Genomic DNA, 10712 nt, shown 5'->3' with positions numbered 1-10712 from the left:
AGAAGACATGGGTAGACCCTACAAAAGAATTGGGCATGAAGATGGCCGACTACAAAGAAAACTTCCTATAGCTATCTGAAGATGGATTTGTGACTCACTCGAGCTACATGGATACCCACCTGTCTCATGGTTTGAGATGTGCTATTGGTCAGATTCGTACATCCTCACATCAGCTGGAAATTGAATTTGGCAGATTTAGGGGAATCCCACCTGAGAGCAGAATTTTCAAGTTATGCGGAATGGAGCCGGAGACAGAATTACACTACATATGCCATTGCACCGTATACTATGAGATACGTGGGCGTTTCCATTGCCTATTTAAAGAAGGCTTTGTACCTCTAGATAGAGTCATGCAATACCAAGATCAAAGATGCTTAGGCTTGTACCTACTGGAAATACATCGGCACAGGGATAATCTAATGAGAAGACAAAGAGCACTACAGCCCCAGAGGCAGATCACAGATTTCTTCGGATCGAGAGAAGCAGGAGGGGAAGGAGAAGCAAGAGACCAACAGCCAGCACAAAGGAGTACCCACATCCATACCAAAGGCACCCTCATTGACTGGGCGATTGAGCTTAGGAAATCGAGACGACCAAGACCGAGATGCAGAAGCACACTTCACCGGAGGAGACTACAACAAAGGATTAGAAGCATTCTAGCCAGACAACCAGAATGCTCCTAAGAAGTTTATTTAATACTTTGTATTTAGTTTTTCACATTTATTTTCACACTTTCACACTTAGTACTTTAGTACTGAGGTACCCATACTTTGTAACAGATTCACCACTTTTGTATCAGTTTGGTCTCATAGGTCATTCTGGCCTTTTTGAAGACGTTAATATAACATTTCATTTCATTGCACCTCCTGCCACCTAACACTTGTCAACAATTGAAGGCTCTTCTCTCTCTCTCTCTCTCACACACACACATTTGTAACACACACTGACACACCCACACACACACACACACACACACACACACACACACACACACACACTTCTCTCTCTCTCTATCTCTCTCTCTCTCTCTCTCTCTCTCTCTCTCTCTCTCTCACACACACACACACACACACACACACACATTTGTAGCACACACTTCTCAACACACACACACACAGTGACACACCCACACACACACACACACACACACACACACACACACACACACACACACACACACACACACACACACACACACACACACACACAAGTTGCCCCTGATTAGAAGGAAGCTCAATGATTTCTCAGCTTGTGAAAAGCAGCTGAGCACCGAGGTACAATTTGGGTATCCCTGCTTCTCTGTTACTCTTCATCCACAGGCAGCGGCTACTGTTGCTTCTAGGGGGTTTCTACTTGTTGCTTGCTGTAAGTAAGTTTATTATTTGTGTATGTTCTAAGTGTCATTGCGCATGAGAAATGAAATGAAATGAAATGTTATATTAACGTCTTCAAAAAGGCTAGAATGACCTATGAGACCAAATTGATACAAAAGTGGTGAATCTGTTACAATGTCTGGGTACCTTAGAACTAAAGTACTAAGTGTGAAAGTGTGAAAATCAATGTGAAAAACTAAATACAAAGTATTAAATAAACTTCTTAGGAGCATTCTGGGTGTCTGGCTAGAATGCTTCTAATCCTTTGTTGTAGTCTTCTCCGGTGAAGTGTGCCGCTCTGCATCTCGGTCGTGGTCGTCTCGATTTCCTAAGCTCAATCGCCCAGTCAATGAGGGTGCCTTTGGTATGAATGTGGGTACTCCTTTGTGCTGGATGCTGGCCTCTTGCTTCTCCTTCCACTCCTGCTTCTCTCGATCTGAAGAAATGTGTGATCTGCCTCTGAGGCTGTAGTGCTCTTTGTCTTCTCATTAGATTATCCATGTGCCGATGTAGTTCTAGTAGGTACAAGCCTAAGCATCTTTGATCTTGGTATTGCATGACTCTATCTAGAGGTCCAAAGCCTTCTTTAAATAGGCAATGGAAACGCCCACGTATCTCATAGTATACGGTGCAGTGGCATATGTAGTGTAATTCTGTCTCCGGCTCCATTCCGCATAACTTGCAAATTTTGCTCTCAGGTGGGATTCTCCTAAATCTACCAAATTCAATTTCCAACTGGTGTGAGGATGTACGAATTTGACCAATAGCACATCTCAAACCATGAGAGAGGTGGGTATCCATGTAGCTCGGGCGAATCACAAATCCATCTTCAGATAACTGTAGGAAGTTTTCTTTGTAGTCGGCCATCTTCGTGCCCAATTCTTGTGTAGGGTCTACCCATGTCCTCTTAGTATCCAACTGTATAAGATCCTGATGGATGATTTTATTAATCTCCGTTCCTGTAATTGCCAGTGATGGAGCCTCAAGAGAGTATTGGAAAGGGTGTAATCTTTCCATACTGAATCTGTGTCTCTGAAACCACGAGAACAATTGTGCATACCAGCATGATGTATCCCCTTTCATTGCTAATTGTCGAGAGGATTCGAGGGCCAGTCTAGTATATCGGCAATTATTTGTATCCCACAAACCATGTATAAAGGACACTGATCTGGTAAGACCTTCAATTTCTATCGGAGGGGCAGCTTGTTCCGCGTGTGGTACAGAGGCCTTGGCTCTAATCATTCGGGAAATCATAGATACCAAAGGTCTCTCCATTGAATTCCAATTATCCTGATCCATAGATGGTCCCCAAATCTGGACCCCATAAAGCATAGCCGAAGCCACCACAGTATCAAAGAGCCAAAGTTTTGTTCGTGGTTCCTGAAACTACAGTTGTGAACACATCCTCTCCAACCCTCCCAAGGCCGTAGAGGCTCTGGATAATCTAGCATCCGCTGCTTTCTTAAGAGTAAACTTCGGTCCTGCAAATACCACACCAAGGTATGTGCATGCATCGGTGTACTCTACTATATCCTGGCCATATGCAAATGTAGGTGCCGATCTCCTAACCCATTGTGGTGTGGTGTTAAACACCATAACTTTGGTTTTACCCAAGTTTACCGACAATCCACTATCCTCCGCGAATTTATGTAATGCATCTAGCTGCCTCTGCATTCCATCTGGTGATTCTGCTATCAATACAATATCATCTGCATACAACAACAAAGGGATCCATGACCCTGCCAATTGAGCACCTCTGTCACCCTCTCTATCAATGTAATCTGATACCTCATCTATGTACATACCAAATAAGGTAGGGGACAGTGGGCATTCCTGCTTTACTCCAACGGTGGAATGAACAATGTCGGAATCCCCTTCTGGAGTACGTACATAACCAGTTACTGACCCGTATAAGGCCATGATCCCCCAAATAATCTCTTTGGGGACCCCTAACTCTTTCATCCTGCGCATCAATCTGGCCCTTGGTACTGTACCAAAAGCTTTTCTAAAATCCACAAAGCAACAATACATCCTTTTCCCGCTTGCTCTTCCTTCCTCAATAATGGCTCTAAGCGTAAGAATATGATCTAAAGTGGAATAACCCCTCCTGAATCTAGCTTGTCTTGTTGCCCTTATGCCCTCATTCTCTGCCCATCTACTCAATTTTTGTTCAAGAATGGATGCGTACAGTCGGGTCAATGTGTGACCTATCATAATGGTACGGTAATTCCCGGGTACCATAGGATCCCCTGACTTGAAAATAGGTACGATAGTAGATAATTTCCAAGATTCAGGTAATCCTTCACACATGACCCGATTAAACAGACAAGCAAGGACTTCTGAAAGTAGATCCCTGGCATGGATCAGATGTTCTGCTACTAAACCATCATGATCATATGCTCTTATTGTCTTCATCTTATCAATGGCTAGTAGCAGGGCATGGCTCTAGCGGATCTGGTAATGGAGGCTGTCCAAATACCATATATAATGATGGTACATATTGACCCCAAATCTCAGGAGAAGTAATCGTCGGAGGCGGTGAGTGCTCGTGAAATAAGCGCCAGGCCTCACGAGAATCTTGACTCAAGAAGAGCTGATATAAATCCTTCTCCAATTTGGCTAAAAATGCCCTTTACTTGCGACGTACTATACGCAGAAGAGCAATCCGAGACTGCTTATATGTGATGATCCCAAGTGTAAGATCTTTCTGGACCTGGGTTCTCGTCTCTCTGCATTCCTCGTCATACCAACTATTTTGAGGCATGTTCCCAGATCCTCTCTTCTGATCAGGTTAAGTATGTGGGTATGCCTCTTGTGCTGCTCCATGTAGTATTTCTGTTAACTGAGGAGTAATCTCCTCTACAATATATACTGGCTCGGCTACCCACATCCTATTATAGATCTTTTCCACATAGACTGAATCAGTCTCTGGCGTGAAAGTATATCTTGTGTGTGTCTTCTTCCTTTGTACTTGAGAGGCATTGTATTGGAAGGAGATTGATAAGGTCAAGAGAGCATGATCCACTGCAATCCCAACCGGTCTGGGTCCCACCTTAAAGTCCTCGATACTAGAAAGAAGGCTTGGTGAAGTCATGACATAATCCACTGTGCTGGCCCCATGCCTGTGCGGGAAGCATGTGAATCCCCCAGATAAAGGGAAATTCTCTAGACCATTAAGTATGGCCAAACCATGTGTAGTTGCCGTCTCCATCAGATGTCTACCATATTCATAGTGTTCTTTATCCTGTGAGTTTCTAGTTAGCCCCCTCTGTGATAAATCCACTTCTCTGAGCATTTCCTCAGAGGTATCATAGAATACTGCTTGAGAGTTGGCCGTTCTATCATTAAAGTCTCCTAAGAGAACAATGTCTCCATCTCTAGAAAACTCCCATATGTCATTACTCAATATGGAGAAAGGGGACTGTCCTTTAGGTGAGGAGTAGACTGATGTACTTGGAGGGAAGTAGCATATAGCGATATATAGAAATCTACCTATCTCGGCTCTCATTCTCACACACATATACCTTGCTTGCTCATCTTTCCTGATAATCTGTAGTAGTGGTTTCAGCTCCTCTTTAAATAAGACTGCTACTCCTCCTGAACCCCGACTACCCCGTAGAGATCTCTTGTTTGGTCGACCAACTGTTTCCCATAAATAACCCTTCACATGTGGCCTACGCTGTCCTGGTATCTACTGTGTCTCTGAGTAGAAAACTATGTCTCTGTCCCTAAAGTTGTCTTCAAAGGCGCCTACATCTAGCCTATATGATCCATTACAATTCCACGCCGCTATCCGGAGCGTCGCTATAACCGGCCTGTACAATGTAGAGGGCGGTACTATTTCAATTACCTGTTAACTTTACACAGAGCACTGAGGAGGGAAGAGAACACAGTTGCGTCCAACGACTAGAATGTCACTGCGCACACGAGACCGACACCTTGTAGGCTCCAAAGACTGGCGCCCCTCTCGGTATTTCTTTATTCAAATTAAGGTAGACGATCCGACCACTTCGCACAAGCTTTCACAAAGCTGTCCAAACCTGGCGAGGGCTGAAAACGCAGGTTTTCTACCTGATTTTGGCAGCATAACGGCGCAAAAACCCCTGTAGGTCAAAAGCACCTGTCTAGGACGGATTCCCTCGCTATCTGGAAGCTTTCTGGTGAGCTGTCAAAGAATTTCAGCGGGCTGTAATTCCCTGTTTTTCACTACCGGGTGCCCAAAAGCCTGTACACGCATCCCAAGGCTCTCACAAGGCTTCCCCAGGGTTCCCTTGCAGTTTAGGTGCGAAACCCTAAACCTGCAGAAAAACACAGCAGGCTGTAATTCGTTGTTTCGGATCGTTTTTAGCGGAGCGAACACGCCTACGCGTGTCCCAAGGGCTCCCGCACGCAATGGGACAGTTCCCCTGTGAATTGGACGAGTTTTCACGCGAGAAAACTCTCCGAACTCGCAATCTTTCGCGATGGAACTGTGCGTACCTATGGGGGATTAGCAATTAGCTAATCCGGTTCCTGTTCAGAAGGCTCTTGCCTTGGCTAACGCGCATAAACCCCCAGAACTGTACATGTTCAACTGAGTAGCCCAACTAGTGGGGCATTACCATATGTGCCAAAGGGGAGAGAGAGACGCACGAGAGCAAGTCATCGCGCTACATGAGACAGAGGAGAAGGCAAGCTTCCCATTAAAGCTGTAGACCTGCACCCACTACTCACACACACACTGTAGGTCACTTGTGTTCAAAAATCAGCCTCCTCTCTCAAATTGGGCGCCCCCTCTTCATGCTGGAAGTGGCAAAACTGCCTGGAGCCTCCATGTGTCCAGTTTGCCCCTTTTGAGTTAATTCTCTAGTTCCCACTGACTTATAAAGTTATAAGTGACTTTCTGAGTGGCCCAGACTTCATTTGACGCACATCAGAATTCAGTGCTAACTGGCCCGACTAGTCCCAGACTGACCGACCCAGACTCATGCTGTGAGAAACCTATTCGGCCGCAGCCGTTTCACACTGGCCATGCAATGTCTACTTGCACCTTTTCAAGGGTTCCGGGGAAAACAAGTAAAAATAAAAATAAATAGTACTTATTACGGAAGGCAACAGGAAAAATACACCTCGTGGTGACACACCCCACCCTTGAAATACTGCAAGCGACCTCGCTTGCATGCCAATAATACATGCAGTATCTCCTGATATTACATATATTCTATGATGGGAATCCAAGATATACATGCTTCCGGAAATGTAGCGTTGGACGATTAAACAATCCCACCAACCTGGCTACGACACATATATCAAGCATAGAAGTCTTCTAGAGTACTCTGAAGCACAAACTTCTCTAGCTAAATTCTGTATGGAAAGAGTAGATACAATTGCTTAACTACTCTCTTGAGCATCATTAACCATGCTCTTGCCTTGCTCCAAAAAGTCTACATCAAGTCACTGTGGGTTCCATCTGAAAGGCTTCAAGATACAATTGCAATAGCTGAGGTGAATCAAGCAATTCAGACTCTTCCATCCATTTGGCATCCAACGATGGATAGTTCTTGAACTTCACCAAATAGCGTCTTGCAACCTTTCCTCTAACCTTTCTTTCTTTATGTGCTAATATTTGTTCAGGAACAAGGATTTCATCCAATTCTTCCACTTCGGGTTGTTCCTCATCAAGCATATTCTCTGGCACATCACCAACAAAGGGTCTTAGAAGGCTGACATGAAAAGCATTATGTATTTTCTAGCCTGCTGGTAGCTTTAACCTGTAAGCTACATCGCTGATCTTTTCTGAAATCCGAAAAGGACCATAATATCACATACTGAGCTTAGGAAACAAGCGTTCCTTGCCTTTCCTTTTCCTTAACCTGGCCTTTTCAAAACGCAAAAGCACCCAATCACCAAGTGAAAATACAAGTTCACGACGGTGACGATCAGCAGCTTTCTTTTGCTTAGCCTGAGTCTTTTCAAGAGCAATCTTTATCTTCTTGTATGTTTCATCCATATCTTGCACATACTTGTCTGCCTCAAAAATCTTGTCCTTAGTCTGCAAAATGGGCGGGACTTTCTTCCCTCCTTTCACTATCTCAAATGGTGCCTTACCTGTTGATGTATGCACAGTGTTATTGTAAGCATATTCAACCAATGGAAGATGGTGTTCCCAAGTTGCCTTGTGCTCTGACACATAACATTTGAGCAGGTCCAGAACAGTAGAATTTTCCTCTTCTGACTGTCCATTAGTTTGCGGATGAAACGAAGAAGAGAACTTTAGCGTAGTGCCCATGTTCTCAAACAATGCCTTCCAGAAAAGACTCGTCATACGTGGATCCCTGTCATTGACAATTGACCGAGGCATCTCGTGATATTTAAAGATATTGCTCATGAATATCTTGACCATGTGTTCTGGCTTTATCTTCTTCCTCACAAGAATGAAATGAGCCTGCTTACTGAACCTACAAATGATAGTCCAAATCCCATCATTGCCTGTTTGCGTCCTTGGAAGATCAAAGATAAAGTCCATTGCTATGCTTTCCCATGGCCTATCAAGGATCAGCAATGGCTGCAACAATCCCGGTTTCTTTTGTCTGTCAAATTTGACTTTTTGGCATACTAAGCATGATCTTACAAATGTGTCAACATCTTGACGTAAAGTTGGCCAATAGAAGAATGCCTCAACCCCTTTCACTGTCGCATCAATTCCACGATGCCCAGCATAAGGTGGAGCATGACTTTCCATCAAAATCTTTGGCCGTAACTGTTTAGTAACGCATAACTTTCCATGCATCATGAGAAAGTCATTCTTAAGCATATAGTGCTCATGATGTTGCCCATCAACAAGCTGGTCATAGATCCTTGCAAAACCTGAATCTTCAGCACATTGTGTCTTCATTTCGTCTAGTTCACAATGGTACGGAATTGACACTGCTGAAATTTGGGGCTTTCGTGACAACGCATCAGCCACCACGTTCTTTTTCCCTTGCACATGCACAATCTGAAAATGGAACATTGACAAGATGTTTACCCATCGCATGTGCTTCTCAGACAACTTCGTCTGTGTGAGAAAATATCGCAAGGTTTGATGATCCGTTTGGACAACAAAATCAGCCCCTAGCAGATAGTGTTTCCAACTAGTGAGAGCATGAATTACTGCCAGCAATTCTTTCTCATAGACTTGCAAGTTTCTTTCAGTCTTCAAAAGAATTCTGCTCTCATATGCGACTACTCGGCCATTCTGCATTAGAACTGCACCAAGACTATGGCCACACGCATCACACTGAACCACAAAAGGTTTCGAAAGATCTGGTAGAATGATTACCGGATCTGAAGTTAGCTTCTCTTTTAAGTGTTTGAAAGCTAAAATTTCCTTGGCTGTCCACTTGAAAGTAACTCCTTTTCCTTGTAGTGCATGGAGTGGAGAAGCAATCTCAGCAAAATTTCGGATAAACCTCTTGTAGTAGGAACATAAGCCTAGAAAGCTTCGAATGTCATGTACGGACTTCATGTCTGGCCATGACCTCATTGCTTCCACTTTAGCGGGATCCATGCGTACCCCATCCTTTGAAACAATGTGCCCAAGGAAGTGAATCTCTTGCAAAAAGAATTCACTCTTCTTCGCATTAATCAGTAGCTTGTTCTTACGTAACTCATTGAAAACTGCAGTCAAGTGATCCCTATGCTCCTCTTCTGACTTCGAATAGACAATCATGTCATCAAAGAAGGTACCCAAGAAGTTTCTATGTGGTCTAAAAATTCTGTCCATCATTCTATTAAACGTGGCAGGAGCATTTGTGAGACCAAATGGCATGACAAGAAACTCATAGAGACCAAATGTTGTCCTGAACACAGTCTTATGGACATCTTCTGGCGTAATGCGTATCTGATGGTACCCACTCTTTAGGTCTATTCTTGTAAACAATGATGCTCCCTCAAGCCGATCAAGAATGTCATCTATCCTCAGTATGGGGATCCCGTTCTTGATGGTATTCTTATTCAAAGCGCGATAGTCAATGCACATGTGCCATGAACCATCCTTCTTCTGCACTAAGAGTACAGGCGAACAAAAAGGGGATGAACTGGGCTGAATCAGCCCCTTCTCTAAAAGCTCGTTGACCTGACTCATAATCTCTTTCTGCTGGGCTGCACTAACCCTGTATGGTGGTCTATTCGGTGGACTAGAACCTGGCACAAGATCTATGGTATGATCCTCACGTCTCTCAGGAGGTAACTCCCCTGGCAAAGAGTCCGAAAAACAATCACTGAAACCACTCAAAAAAGTTGACCTGTCTTTATCTAAGGTAGACAAATTAGATACAACTTGAGGTACTTCTTTTGCAAAGATCAAGTACACAGAAAGATGATTCTTTATTACAGATGAAATAGCAGAAGCAGAAACAACTGGAACAGACTCGCCTTTAAGTTTTACATCAAGGACATGAGTCTTTCCTCTATGTACAAGGGTAATCTTTTTGTTGTAAGTATCCACCATAGCATGCAACCTGTAACACCATGGGATACCCAGTAACACATCACAACCCTCAAGTGGCATAATATGAAATTCTTCTGCATCCACATAGCTCTGAATGTGCAGACGAAGCTTTCCCAAAATGGGAGTAACAGGCTCTGAATGACCTGGGCATGCCAAACCTGCTTCCCCTGTCATACCCATCTCCTCTGCACGAATGCCCAACTTTGATGCCAATTCTGGTGATATGAAATTTGCACGGGCTCCTAGATCAAATAAAACCAGCACTGTCTGGTCTCTAAATTTGCCCCAAGCTCTGCACAGCTCTGTGGCATCTGTGTTTGGTTGGTCTCCAACCAAATCTGGAACAAGTCCTGCACTTGGCTTTGGCTTCTTCCCTTTATGGTATGACTTGTCATCCTTATCCTGTGACTTCTTCTGTGGGCATTCATTTGGAAAATGTCCTTCCTGTTCACAAATGTAGCATTTCTTGGCCTCCCTAAGAGCTTTTCGTTCTTCAAAAGTTTTGCCAGAAAAATGCCTCTTTTGTCCTTGTCCTCGTCCCGAAGAAGACTTAGACTGCTTCTTGGACGTATCACCTTCTTCAGTGGAGGGCTTCTTTGTGGGAGGCTCAGAAGGCTTTGCTGCAACATTGCCCTTGGCTGAAAACTGTTTGCCTTGGGACCCTTTCTTGTGGCTATTAAATCCATCGGAATCTCCCTTCGACAGATTGCTGGCCACTCTTGCATTCTCTATCAACTGAAACATATTCATGACAGTAGTCTTTGTGCAGTAGTCCCTGATTCTTGGGCAATCCGCAACAGTACTTCTCAATCTCTTCTGACAATGGCACAAACCTGTAAGAGGTGACTGGCAACAGTGCAGCCCAAAAT

Source organism: Adiantum capillus-veneris, chromosome 13, assembly GCF_014529385.1.
Source record: "Adiantum capillus-veneris isolate H3 chromosome 13, ASM1452938v2, whole genome shotgun sequence".
Taxonomy (NCBI): Eukaryota; Viridiplantae; Streptophyta; class Polypodiopsida; order Polypodiales; family Pteridaceae; genus Adiantum; species Adiantum capillus-veneris.
Note: the sequence above shows the minus strand (reverse complement) of the source record.